This window comes from Syngnathus typhle, linkage group LG6 (assembly GCF_033458585.1).
Source record: "Syngnathus typhle isolate RoL2023-S1 ecotype Sweden linkage group LG6, RoL_Styp_1.0, whole genome shotgun sequence".
Taxonomy (NCBI): domain Eukaryota; kingdom Metazoa; phylum Chordata; class Actinopteri; order Syngnathiformes; family Syngnathidae; genus Syngnathus; species Syngnathus typhle.
The window spans coordinates 12,645,108-12,660,329 of record NC_083743.1 but is presented as its reverse complement, the minus strand read 5'-3'; positions in this window follow the sequence as shown (position 1 = coordinate 12,660,329).

The window sequence follows — 15,222 nt, the reverse complement described above, 5'->3', positions numbered from 1 at the left end:
AGATTATTGGCACCCAGTAGACTGTGCAGACTGTGGATTAAACACTGCAGGGTTACCACACACATACACAGTACACATCTTCTCAAATCACATCAAATAGCTCAACGGCATCTCCCACCTATTTAGTATGCATTCACACAAACATGCTTAACAAAAAAAAAAAATCACGCATGGAGAAAGAGTTGCTTGCCAATTGGCTAGACCATCCACGCAGAAAAGGATTTAAATATCATTGGAAATGGGGCCAGTGTGATTGCATCACTTCCGGCTCAGCAGAGATACTAAAATGCCTCTGGTGCCTGAGTAATTCAATATTTCATATAATCTAATGAGCATAAATATAATAAGATTGCATTGCACTGGTTATCACCAGGAAATTGAGAGCTCTCGTGGGACCATAACAGCATTTTCAGTCATAATAATTATATTATGCATATCTGCTTAATTATGAAGTGAAATATAATGTAGAGGGAAGGTGTGCTTTATCGCACCTCCTCTGTCCACTGTGCGAAAAGTCTTGTGATTATTGCTGTCTGACAAAATAGTGTAGTGCAAAAGATAACAGTAAACAAAAGAATAATTCCCCGTCAGGATATTCACTGGCCCAGGGAAATAACAGTGTTGAATATGTCTTTGTTGTTTAATATATTTTAAATGGAAAAATTGAGGCCTAATTATCCACTTGTAACTTCATTGGAAATTACAATCAGAAAAGACACAAATGCACACCTCACAGGCTCATATAGACAGTGGTGGCTGAAATAAAATAAAAATATATATGTCACATTGCTGTTGCAGAAACAAAGCAAAAGCTGACAGTGTTCCTGCACACCGATATTTGCAAAACAGAAACAGAATTATGTTCATTTAACATTGTTATTACAACACATCCTGGTATCCATGGTATGGGTGACATTTATCTCAAGGACATGGTAGGAAAGCTTTTCATATTTTAATCTTCATCATCATCAAAGACTATTGCATTTGATAAATTGCCTCAATCAGAGACTATTTCATACTAAATCCTGATCTCCAAAAGAGTTAGAAGTAGATTAATTGTGAGAAAAAAACATGGACATGCACTAAGATTTAGCATTTTTTCACAGCCAGTCTCCTGTCATCATTTTGAAACTAAACTCCAAAATGACATGACTTCCACTTACCGTCTGTACTGTCTGATGTGATTTCTCTTCTAATTTCCCTAACAACTGCAACACAAAGGAAGAAAAGAAAAGCAACACAATTGATTATTTCTGTCTACTTATGTTCTCTCTGTGATTGACTGTTGATTAGTTCAGGTTGTAGTCCAGTTTTTACCAGAAGCACCCCGTGACCCTGAACAGAGTAAGTGCTATAAAAAATAACTGGTTAGATCGACAACAAAGCAGCAGTCCTTTGGGGTGCACCAATTGGAAGGAAAGTATTAGAGCGTTGCAATGGAACAGACATAGAATAAACAAAACAAGCACAAAATAAAATGTGAAACTCTAAAATTGCCTTTTGCACCCTTACTGTTACTATCTCCGAGTGCTAGCATTTCAGAGTCGACCTTGTTAGTGCCATTTCCTTATAAACTGATTTTCTTTTCTTCTTCCTCGTGCAAGATTTGTAACACAGCTGATAGCAAACTGAAAAGCTCCAGAGAAGCGCAGATTAGCATCACACAACAATAGAGGCAATGATGATGAATTGCCAGTGATCACCAAGAGTGGATATGGAAAGATGAGAAATGAGAGCGGAAACCGAGACAGGGGAGATGAGAGATGGGGATCGCTGACATGGTGACGGAGCGGGTCAGGAAGAATAAAGGATTAGGGATGATAGTTTGGGATATAGTGAGTTGGAGCAATGGATGAAGCGACAAAAAAAGAAGGCGTATGTCCTCTTGGTAGAATGGCTCTGATTGAGGTCAGTTTTCCCACCGGTTCAGTTCCCACTTTAATCACTCTCTGTCTGCCTCATCACCATGGAAGGGCTGGCCTCATCACACAGAGAAGGGACAGTGTGAAAGAGGAAGAATTATGACAGGACGGGAAAGAGATATGATACAACACTTAGGGAGGGGATGTTGTAGTGCCTACCAGTCATTTTCTCACACTCAGACTGCAGGCATATCTGGTTCAACTCAGATTCCTCCTCAAATCTGATTCTTAGGACTAGAAGTTTTTAGCAAGTGTCCAAATTGGATTTGGCCCCCAGACTGGGTCACATCAGTGACCCATTTGACAGGTTGCTGCAGCAACAACTTCAGAACGGAAGCGTCGTCCAGCATGCAAAATGCTCAACGTCAAATATTTGCAACAGAGGCAAGCCGGCAACACGTGAAATGTTTTCATTAATGGACTTGCTGCGATACATACGTACTGTCGAGCTTCACTTGTATGACACTCCTCACATAGCGATAAGGCAATGCCGTTCCTCCTCTGTTCGGGGATTGCTGTTTTCAATTTCAACATTTTGAATGGCGCATTGGGTTTTGTTCCCAATTGGATATGAAACTTCCATCCGAATGTGGTTTCAATCCCTCTCGCAAAAACCTGATATCATAGGGTTTGTGAATATTCAGACTACACAAGAGCCATATTGTTTGAATCTGGATGCACTAAAGATCTAATTTTGCCTCAGGCAGACCTGTTCAATCCGGTTATAAATCCCATTTTCTCTGTTGGTTATGTATATTTTTTGTTTTAGATGCATCCTGTTGAAAAAATGTAACCAGTGAACAAGAGAAAGAATAATACATTTCAGGAGATGAGTTTGTCGATATGTATAAAAAGGAAAGATCCCACCTTAAGTTCTGTGCCTAAACACATGAAATACGCACTGGTTCATGCTTTTTCTAAATCTGTAGTTTTTGTTTACATGTTCCTGTAGTATGCAATGTGGATTATACTAAAAATGGAAAGTCTGCTACATTTGCAGATAATGAGTGATAACAGAGATGCAGCCTAATTATTGCTTAGTTGGATTTATAATCATGTAAGCCTACTTAATATATTTCAAAACTCTGTTTTCTCAAATATAACCAGGAAGATCAGGATGATTAAATTGATGCAAATGATATTCTGTTATTCTTCCTTATTGCTTCTTCAAGATTGATATAAAATATCATCATCTGTTAGTCAGTAAAATAAGTTAATTAGTGCAACAATAACATCATCTTTATTGCATTTTCAATACAATAACAAAGCTAGCTTCCTGCTGATTGCACTTCTACTCTTTATTGCCCGTGTGTTAGAACCCAGCTTTACCTTCGGTGCAATGATCAGGATTCAATCCCTCTGAGATTTTCTGTCCTGCACCACCATTTCCTCCAACAAAGCATCTAATAACATCCTCATCACATCTACTCTCTCTGTCGCAGTTCCTGATGAAAGCAAAGTCTGGGAGAAAAGGGGCTACGACAAGCTCCTCTTTTTTGAATGCAATTGTAACATCTCAGAACAGTGCTGTGTGGTGTAGTAGCTAACAAATTGTACTTGTACTCTATTTGGTAGATTAGATAGATAGATAGATAGATAGATAGATAGATAGATAGATAGATAGATAGATAGATAGATAGATAGATAGATAGATAGATAGATAGATAGACAGACAGACAGACAGACAGACAGACAGACAGACAGACAGACAGACAGACAGACAGACAGACAGACAGACAGACAGACAGACAGACAGACAGACAGACAGACAGACAGACAGACAGACAGACAGACGGCTGCGACCAGAGGGAGAGGGAGAGGGAGAGGGAGAGGGAGAGAGAGAGAGAGAGAGAGAGAGAGAGAGAGAGAGAGAGAGAGAGAGAGAGAGAGAGAGAGAGAGAGAGAGAGAGAGAGAGAGAGAGAGAGAGAGAGAGAGATGGGCGGCCAGAAAGAAAGAAAGAAAGAAAGAAAGAAAGAAAGAAATATAAACTTAAACTAACTTTTTCACTCAGACACTTGAAGGGTCTTTTGAGTAATTAGATGTCACATTGTGACAAAAGTCACCTTTTCTAATCTAATGGATGACTTGCAGATTTGTGGTTGATTTCATGCATGGCTGTTCATGTGAGCAGAAGAGGGAAACATCTTTATTTGTGTGTGCGTGTGTGCATGTGTTTGTCGAAAATGACAGGATGCTTCTTGTTTACTGATTGCAATTATTATTTTTTATTCATCTCACTGGGTTAAACTGAGTGCATCCGACCCTGTTTTAACCTTGAGACGGGCGCCATTGCTGTGCAATAACATCCTGCTCTCGACACTTCATCTTTGAATTGTCTATATTATTTGGACTATGTGTCCTATCTGCATCCATTGCAGCCTGGAAGATGGATCCTCCCATATGTGGTCTCTTCTCAAGGTTTCTCATTTCCCCTAGTATGAGTTTTGAGTTTTTCCTTGCCCTCCTGGGAGTTTAAGATCAGGGGATGTTTGAGAATAATTGTCAATTTTAGTACATGTTGTCCTGAATGTTGTTAGCTCCCAAAATGTTGTACAGAGAACGAGATGTACCGGAGTCAAATTCCTTGTTTGGCATGGTCAAACTTAGCAAATAAAAATTGATTTGATCTTTGATTTGTTCGTAGACACATTGATGAAATGTTGCTTTACTAAGGGATTGCTTTGCACAGTAGGAGGTTGTATTTAAATGTATTAGGGTAAGACTTAAGTTGTAGTCTTTCATCATAATGACCATGGAATGAGAACACAAATACCAATGATATGTGTGGCCATGTGGGAAGTTATTATACCACACGATATTTTAACACTCTGATACCTTAAGCAGTTATCATATTCTATTTCCTGCAGAAGGCCTGTAGCTTTTATTATAATGAGATTTATTTCTAAATCTTTACAAATGAGGGTCATTCTAATCCACCAATAGATTTACCCATAGCCTTGTCTCATCTGACCAATGAAATTACCAAACGCATCACAATGGACCAATGAAATGCACGGAGGCCTCTCACATACAGAATTTTCTTATCAGCCAATTGCGGTTGGAGTGTGCATGTGTGAGGAATTGACAGGCTGCCTGAGAGATAAGTGCACAAGTGTGTGTTTGTGAAGTGGTGCATGGCTGTGTAGGAGCAATTGAGAGCAAAGAGAAGCATCTTGAGTTGAGTTTAATGAGCGTAGGGAACAAGTGCCTTGACTACAGTTGTCTCTGCAGTGTGACCATGGTCTCTTTGTTTGTTTGGCTACCCCACCATCTTTGGCAATGGACAAAAGGCCCTGTCCTAGAGGGACTGCAACTTCGACCATGGAGCGACAACTATACTTGTTACAAACTGGGTAAGAGAATAGCACCCCAATAACACAGCGATGTTAAACAGCTCACCTTCAGGTCTTGTATGCTCTACTGGTCTCTAACCTGTAGCACATATGGCTCCTCGGTTTTTCTACAATTTTATAAATCTTGAGGCATGACAAAATCTAAAATGATATGCTGGCATCCAAAGATAATATTCTGTTCAAACGCTATCACTTTTCAACAAACTCAAAACATTGTATCTTAAAAAACATTCTGTGGCCATATAGTATCTCAAATCTTTCCTGCCAGGCAAATATGCTGACATTGGTGCAAAATTTGCTTTGCACATATTTTTTTCTTGCAAACAGGAGTTTTGTGTGGCGATGCAGAGCATATTGCATAAAAGCAAGAGTGTGTCGGCGAGGGGAAAAAGTCGCTCTCGCAGTTAAACGCCAGTTAAATGTAATGGTGGTCTTCACTGAGCACAAACCAGCAGGAAAAAGGCCAATTTCACAGGATTGCATATTTATTGAGAATCTTGAACTCTGGTTCTTTGTCTGATGAACATAAGGTAGACACACTGCTGCTCCATCTAATTCATTTATTCAAATAGTATACTCTACAAAACCTTCTGTCCCATATTTAAAAAAAAAGAAAAGACTTTGGTGGTGATGTTAGAATAGGCCTCTTTGCCACATGTGATTAGCTAGGTAGCTTGAGCTGTGCCTTTATCTTGCTGTGACCTTTTGCTTGCTTTCACTAGCTTTCCATTCTCTGTCATACTTTGCACATACGTAGGAGTTGATCTTTGTAAAGACTGCAAGGTCACACATTATCACATAGGCCAGGCAGAGTTGCCCCCTTGCAGGAGAGCGGACAAGAGTACTATAAGAATAGGGACGTTGGAGGTGGGGGTTAGACCTTCTTCCGCAATCTCGCAGAGAAGGCTCCACAGCTGTGCATCGATTTTTCTGGCATACATTAAATAGTTAAACTGAGGAGGGAGCCTCCTGGTAATTACTATTTGCATAGTGGGCATTATAGCTAAAGAACCAGGACAAAATATATCAGCTCGCGACACTCAACAGTGAAACTTTGAGTATTACCGTGTTTTTCCATGCATAATGTGCAAAATTTAACTAATTTATTGTCATAAAATCTGGGGTGCGCATTATGCATGGGTAGAACAAATTTTGAAGAAAATCTCCCTCGAAATAAAACTTGAAATCACACCTTTCTTCTTGTTTGTTGTCAATCGAGCATCGCATTCAGCCATCCTGCCCAACACAGTCAGTGAAATTCATAATTGACCACACATCGTTTGATGCGATGGTGCAATCCTTGATGGTGCGTTATTGTCAAATATTGTTTGTTTTTTAATCTCCATCGCCAACCGGATATCATACGGAGGCCGCCATTACAGATGCGCAGAACGGATGCGCAAGACACGTCAGCTATTTAAAGAGCGAGAGTTATGCGCAGAACGGATGCGCAAGACACGTCAGCTATTTAAAGAGCGAGAGTTCAGTTCTCTACCTAAATGCGTATTACAGGTAATATTTTATTTCACAACACTTTGCCTTGTTCCTTTCTTCTCTGCTGTTCACTTCAAACACGCTCCATACGAACACAATGCTCTCGTATCAGACGCTTGCTCGATCACCTGCTCGTTTGCTGTCACAATGTACCCTACACAAATCCGAAACATTTCTTTGCTATCGAGTGCATGCGCATGCGCAGTGATACTGACCGGCAGAATAACATCCGGTTGTTCCCAAAGATTTTACGTTTACGGACTTAAGTAAGAGTCAAAATTTGGGTGCGTATTATACATGGGTACAGGCTTTTTTTCCAGCATCAACATGCCATTTTTAGGGTGCGTATTATACACCGGGGGCGCATTATACATGGAAAAACACGGTAATAGTATTTCCAAACACAAGGTACATTCACGCTTCCATTCATACTTGTAGAAAGTTCAGTCTTCAATTAACCTCAGATGTACGTTTTCCCATAGAAAACACAGACTGAAACTGTCTAACAGGTCTGATAAACACTGCAAGGCAAGAATCTCATCTCTTGAAACGGAAAGCAATTATTTGTAAATACAATCCAGGTATTTATAGAAAAACGTTTATACGTATTTGACCTTTTCACATCGTGTGTATGAACATCAGGCATATTTTGAGTTGGGTAATGTAGATTTAATGAAGGCTGTTTGTCAACTAAGAGTTAATCACATGTGTCATATTTACAACAACAGAGCCTATTTCCTATTACCCATCATGTTCCACCATCTGGCCGAGCATTCTAGATGAAGCATGCAAATGACAAAAAAGAAAATATATGATTGCTCTGACTAAACTGTTTTTAGTGTAATGCGGCATAAATCGCAGTACACAGCTAACTTTGGACGAAGGTTTTCATACACCCATAGACAAACATTTGCACTTGAACTCCGCTTGAACGTGTTGTTGTCCAAGATGCTGAAAATTAAGCCCCTGCTCTGGCATTGGTGTGTCGCTAAGGCTGCCACTGGTCATGGTGATGAAGAGGTGAGCTTGTGTGCGTGTGTGTGCGTGTGTGTGCGTGTGTGTGCGTGTGTGCGTGTGTGTGCGTGTGTGTGCGTGTGTGTGCGTGTGTGTGCGCTCGTTCCTTCCTTCCTTCCTTCCTTCCTTCCTTCCTTCCTTCCTTCCTTCCTTCCTTCCTTCCTTCCTTCCTTCCTTCCTTCCTTCCTTCCTTCCTTCCTTCCTTCCTTCCTTCCTTCCTTCCTTCCTTCCTTCCTTCCTTCCTTCCTTCCTTCCTTCCAACTTGAACAGCAACAAACACGTAATTCCGATTTGAACAGCCACAAACACGTTTGCCCTGCAAATAATCAGTCAAGGTAGAGTTCTGCTCTTTATAACTTGAAAGAAGACGGGAGGAAAAAAATTCATGCTGGATTTAAAGTCGTCTATCCTACTCTGTAAATACAGAGCAAGTCTTATTTTTTGGGTGTGTTGATGGCACTTCATTTCACCTGTTTAAAAGGAAGACCAGTGAAAAGGCATCTGGTGGAGAGTGATAAAGATGAGGTGTCCTCCGGCTCTCTGACCCAACACATCCCCTTCCTTCCAAACCATCCACCCCACTCCATCATTCTCAATAGGAATCACTCAGATGGTTGACAGCAAATGAGGATAAATGGCAGACTTGGACTGTCAAATTATTTCCTCACGGCCACCCAAAATTTGAAGGAGACGGGGATAAGGAAAGAAAAGGATGTGAATAATGTATTAGGCCACTGGAAGTGGGTAAAAACAGGTGGAGACAAAAAGATGAGTGACAGATTGAGCCAGAGTAAGAGAGCTGCAAACAATGTGAGAGTCCAGGAGATGCGCACAGAAGAAAATACAAAAAGGACAATCAGAAAAAGGTGAAATAGAGATGTGAGCAAATTGGAAGGGAGCAGGATTGTGAGATGGTGGCCAAGGTGGGCTCACAGACTTTCATTTTGTGTATTAAAGCCAGGAAAATAGAAGCGATAAGTTCAAAATGAAAAAGTCCAAGATAAAAGTACAAGGGAAGCAAAATACATACGTATATGGAAGTGTGTCTCATCTTGATACTTTGTGTGTGTGTGTGTGTGTGTGTGTGTGTGTGTGTGTGTGTGTGTGTGTGCGTGTGTTGTTATTACGCCGCTCAACAATTTCAGAGATACAAGTAATCTTTTTTAGACAATATTTTTGCGCTGATGTACTGTGATTGCCCTTTTTTCAGCACATCAAATTTTCAGAATAATAATATACAATATATTTTGTAATATCTTTGTATTTGGGGTAAACCCTAGTGCATGTGTAATTTTGTTCAGCAACAGTTGGATTTTTTTTCTCAAACGTCATTGCTAGAAATTACATCGCATGGTAAAAAAAACATATTGCGCAAGCTTTCATATGTCAAAAAACTAAATTATGAGAATATCCCAACAATCTAATTTACTTTATGTAAAAATATATTTGAAATAGGTTCAGGGACACGTTCCGATTGAAATTTGCTGATGACCATTACCCAGATCATTTTATTAAAATAAATGGCTTTTTTTTTGTCCTCACGATGCATGCACCTTACACGCACAATTCTCAATTATGTTTTTCGAACTTGTGTTTTATGATGAAAACAATTTTTGTATACTATAACTACAGTCATTTGTTTTTCTGCTTTGTTTTACTGTATTTGCGTGAACAGTCAACATTTTGAGCTACTAAAACCCATCAGTAAATGTGATGGGACTTAATTTACTAGGTCGACTTGCAACATGTAACGAGGTGCAGTAACTGTCTAAATTGTCATTATGAAGATAAAAACAATCATGCAGTTATGAATTTTTTTACAACACTTTCAGCAATCTACTTGTACTTGTTTGCACTGCTGGAGCAGGACTCTGTGACACAGTGAGAGTCATCTAATATTTTGACACTCATTGAGACTAAATAAGTAAAATATTCTATAATTATGGCTCTCAAACAAAGGTCAAATTGATGTAGGTAACAGATTTTCCAGATAAATAATCTAGCAGGTGTGTGTTTAAATTACAGTCCATCATTTGAAAGAGAACACAGTGGCATGTCAAGTGGAACTACAATTGAAGTGTAAAGACAATTGATGCTTCGGTTAACTTGTGCACAGCCCCAAAGATTTAACGAATTAAAAAAGGAAAACATTCTAATGATTTATTTTCAAGCTAAGCATACAGTAAAAAAATACGGATGACAAAATAAAGAGTTCAAATTCAGGGGAAAATGGATTACAATATTAGACAGTAGCAAACACGTCATTTATTTCTTTACTTTATTTTCCTAGAAGAACAGCCATCACATCCAACTCCTTTCTCAGGCAATTACTTTTAATTGGCTAACCTTTTCGTTTGTTGACGTGCACTATTTTTAACTGATCCTCCAGTGCTAGAGCACCATGCAGAAAAATCACACTTTTGCTGTGAGAAGTATTGAGAGCTGGTAACAAGACAAAGGAAAAACATGCACATAAATCTATCGGAATTTCCATGTTTGGGATATGGGAAAATAAGAATAAAATAGTTAAGAAAGAAGTGAGCTTTGTCTCAGGCTAAAATAAATACAGACAGTATGCATGCAAACTGTTCGTGTGATCATTTACATTTTTGTGTTTGAAGTATCAGCGATGGTAGTTATGAATTGTTGACTTTTGGAAGAATAAATATATTTTTTTATTATATATGAAAATTCATTTATATTGATCGTAATTTCAATATATTAATAATATAATGATTATCATGATATATTTTTTCCACAATCAAGCATGGCAGAGCTGTATATGAACGTTTGAATGTGCCAAGCTCATTTTATGGACAATACTGAAACAATACGGACCTATCGTTGTACATTTGCAGATTGCATCTTCATAGGTCATGTGCAACACACCCATGAAACGTTTGAGTACAGAAACACACTTACAGCATTTTGGATCTTAGTAAATTAGGCTTTGAGGAAAAGACTGCCAGTGCTAAGTGAAGACACTGTCTGTTGGCAAGTATTCATCATGAAGCTGCCATTAGCTTTATTAAGTTCATGATATGTTAGTTAATTTCCCATCCTTCAACCTCCTGCACTTCCTCCCCCTTGTTCATTCCCTGTAGGCTTGCTGATGTTAGCAATAAGAGAGCTCATCATAGGAATGCTGTTCTCTGGGAATGCTTTGTCCTTTCAGTTTATGAATTAAAGTGCGTCTTGAAAAGTGAAAAAAGGATGCTTGACTTAAAATTAGTGTCAGGCACTCTTTTCAAGCTCTGTTTTCACCACCACTGCACAATATGTCATCAATATGCCACGTGAAGTGTTAATTGCATGCATGAACTGAATGTTGAGGTTTGTATGGCATCACAGAGTGGCAAATGCACTGTTGGAGCATTCTTTCAGATTTGGTGCACTGTCTTGTCTCTGCTTTTATGTGTGTAGTACGAATTCGGACTTTGCTCACAGCTGTGCCTTTGGCCCACAGCTGCAGTAAGACTTTATTATACATTTTATTGCAAATGTGAGAGCATGTTGGCATTCAATTATTACAAGCAGGTTTGGATTAAGGGAAATTGTAAAATAGTAATACATAAATAAAAAATACATCATGTAGAGATTTGTTATGATTTAAAGGTAGCCCGTCCAGTGATTAGGTTGTTTTTGCATCAATGTGTTTTTATTATTTTTTGATCTATCCTCGTCCACTTTTCAACAGGAACATAAAATGGAGGTATGATTCAAAATGGTTTTGTCTGATACATTTTTTAAAATGTCCAAGTTTTCTTTATAGACCAAACTGTACTTGGAAGTACTTGGTCTTTCCCTGTTGCTGCACTACCAGAACCATGATTTACGCCATGAGAATCTTCCAGTCACTTTGAAATTTAGCATCCTTGTCACGGTTTGTGTAGCTCATCCGTAACGGCTTGAGCTTTTGAAGCCATAGGGTCATGATTTGAGCCTAATGTCAAGGTGCCTTTAGGAAGGCACCAAACCCCATAAGAATAAGATGAGAGGCTGAGCACCATCTTTTATTTACCCCCCCATCCCACAAAAAAACCCTTGTGTATCAATATTTATGAGATAATGAAAATTCCATTGTATAGCATTTTGTCTTTGTTAAAACATTATCTACTCATGAGAATAATATAGCTCAGACCTTTGCAACTCATTTTCACGGTTTCAGATATCTTTGGTTATAAAATTTAAACTCGTACAGCTCTATCTATTTTTGTAAAAGGCCATAGTATGCTGAGGGGATTTCCCTTTTCAGTCACTATGTCAACACTATAGAGAATAAAGATGATTTTCTTTTGGTCCATCCTTTTTCTGATTTTGTCTATGAAGACTTTTTTTTCCAAATAACCTAGAGAAAGCCTTAAAAGATCTTTATCATATGTATGCTCTGCTGGATATATTGCATTGCACACCACACATAATTTCTATATATGCAGGCATGCAAGGAGTGAAGGAGGTGCACAAACAGTGCTGCCTCTCACTCGGGTGGGCATGATGCATTGTCAAGGGTACCTCGACAGCTGAATGGTATCACTCCAAAGTAGTTGCCGTGTTAACATGAGCTGCAGAACCTGAAGCTCTCCATTAGGGTCTATAGAATCTTCATATGCGCAATCGTGGCTTTTAGAAGTTAAATTTTCTTACGCTTAAATGTTGTGGGAAAGAAAAAGTGAATTTCCCCTTATAATGAAATGATAGTGATGTGTCCTATTTTAGAATGTTGGCACACTGACAACACCACCATTTGATTAGTCTAATGTCTCATAAAAGAAACTCATCTGGGCAGTGGGGACAAAATGTCTACAGTATATTTTGCAAGAGCTGCAATGTGCAAAATGTGATTTTAAAGGCTCTGTTCCACTTAAGAGTGTGAGGTAGGTTGCAGTGACAAGCCTCACTGATATTTGTTCATTACATTTTGTATTTCCTCGAACGTTAAGGACACTTGCACAAAAGTGGAATGCCAAGTGGAATGTAGGTATGTCATTGGAAGACATTTCTTGGGATGTGTCTGCTAAGTTATGTCCATGTCTGTGCACCTTTATGTGTCTTCTCTGTGTTTGTGTGCGTGTAAATAACCAGATGTGGTTTGTGTATTTCTGCCCGAGGGAGGTAGGTTATTGGACTGACCTCTGTAGTGTGACAACAGTAGAGTCTGAGGCAATCTAGAGGACGAAACATCAGCAGCCACTAGCTACCAAAACACATTAAAGATTAAAGCAGTCGCTCAGAACAAAGCCACCAGTGCGCGGGCTTTTGTTCAAAATGGACGTTGTGTGTTTTCCCTGCACTTGGGGGCTCTTGTATGTTTGTGGATGTGTCTGCAACCATGACTGAATTTGAGTCTTTTCTGGTGGATTTGCAGAATCCACGGTAGCTATTGTATTCAGACAGAGGATTGAAATAATATTACAGAAAAGGTTATATTTTATGCCACTATTTGGCATTGGGTTGTCCTAAATAGTATTTTGTAACAGAGACCCAAATTTTAGGTGGATAACATTCAAACTAAAAATATAAGACGAATATAGTGCAACTGTAACTATATTGTTGATAAAATGCCAGTACAGTATTTGTAAAATGTATGCAGTACTTATTATATACAGTATGATACAGTAAATCCTTTACCCATACGTTTATCTCCGCTTTGGTTAACTGCTGTAATAGTGTGACATTATACTCATTTAATGTTTAAACAACTCAAAACCCAGCAGGAATTATAATGAATTATTATTGCACTGTAAGTTGGTTTGCGGTTTATGTTCTTTAATTCCTTTTAAGTATGCAAAGGTTTGATGAAAAACACTCCATATTGGGAGCATAATAAGTGGAACAACTTTAATTTTCTCGAAATGCATGAATTAAACCTATCCACACAGTTGTTTTTTTTGTTGTGTAAAAATTCATTTCATCTGGGGAAAGGTCATTGAGACCATTCTAGCCCAGGAAAACATTACCTACTCTTTAATCTATTTTTCCCATAAAAGATGCCTAAAAACAAATTATCTCCTATGGTGAAAACAGATTGTTTTCGCTCATCTTTCTATGCATGTAATTGTTCGTCATGTGTGGCTGCATTCTTACTTCAGTGCTAGTTGAACAGTGAAATGCGTAAGGCAAATGTTCTTATCCGAGAAACAGCACAATCAGAGTACAGAACATTGAGCGACAAGTCGTATTAAAAGAAAATGATTGAAATCGGAAGGATGTGTAAGACAAGGAGACACTTGGAATACCAATGGGGCTGTGGAAGAAAAATAAAAGACAAATGCAGCTCTGAATAAAAACTGTGAAATGAGGGGCTATTTTATCTGTCAAATTAAAAAAAAAAAAAAAAAAGAATTCAGAGATTGTTTTTTAACGTATATAGTCATTTGAACATATATGCCGAAAGGCTATGCAAAGACAGAACTAGGTAGTATAAGATAAGATGTTATTTTGGGATGTTTTGTAATTCGGTGTATTCCAAAGACCCACACTGTTACTCTCCATTCAAAAGAGAAAAGACCACCTTTGAGATATTCTCATCATAAAAGACCAACTGAGGAAGTTGTTGCTAAATTGATCTTGGGATAGCAAAAATCAGCTGTAATACTACAAGGAAAGAGACATACTAGAGTTTGATTCAGTCACTATCAAATCAGACACCTTGATCTTTTCTTTCAAGGTACATGGCTCTATATATCCCTTCTGTGAAAATTAAACTAATGATATGACAGCTCCTGCAACATTATTTTTAGCTGGAGAGAGGAAAGCAAGACAGTGTCACAAGAGGATATGCGTTCTAGGTTGATTATTTTTGGCTTTACCCATCAGGAGTTCCACTGTGAGTGTGATATGGTTCTAACTTGCATGGATTTGTATTTCATTCTATGCTGGACTTCCCTTCGGTACGCTATTGTAATGGCTTCGACACAATTCCCACCACGAACACTAGACTAGACTAAATATTGCTTCAAAAATTTACAATGGTTTCTAACAATTTGCCTTTAAAGTTATTCAAGTTTGAGGCCTCACAATCACACACTCAAGCTGCTGTCATTGTTCATAGTGCCTTTGCCACATCTGCTTCTGGCCAGGTGCTGAGCATTTGTCCATGTTCATCTGCATTTATGGCCGATAGGAGACCATTTGGTGATCCTTGGCCTATTACATTTCTCAGTGGAGCACGTACCCACAATGACAAATCAACCCTTTTATCACATCTTCCAATTTTCCTTCTTAGACACTGACCAGACACAACAGGGGAGAAGTTCAACAAGAGACACTGCTGAAAATGGCGAAAGTAGCGCCACATGAACAAAAACTTGGAGGAAGAACAGATGGGAAGGGAGATTTAACAAAATGGATGATGAGAAAAACAGAGCTCAGAGATGATCACACAGTTGTGACCATGACACGACCTTTTACTGTCTCAATGTCACTGACATGTGCCCGG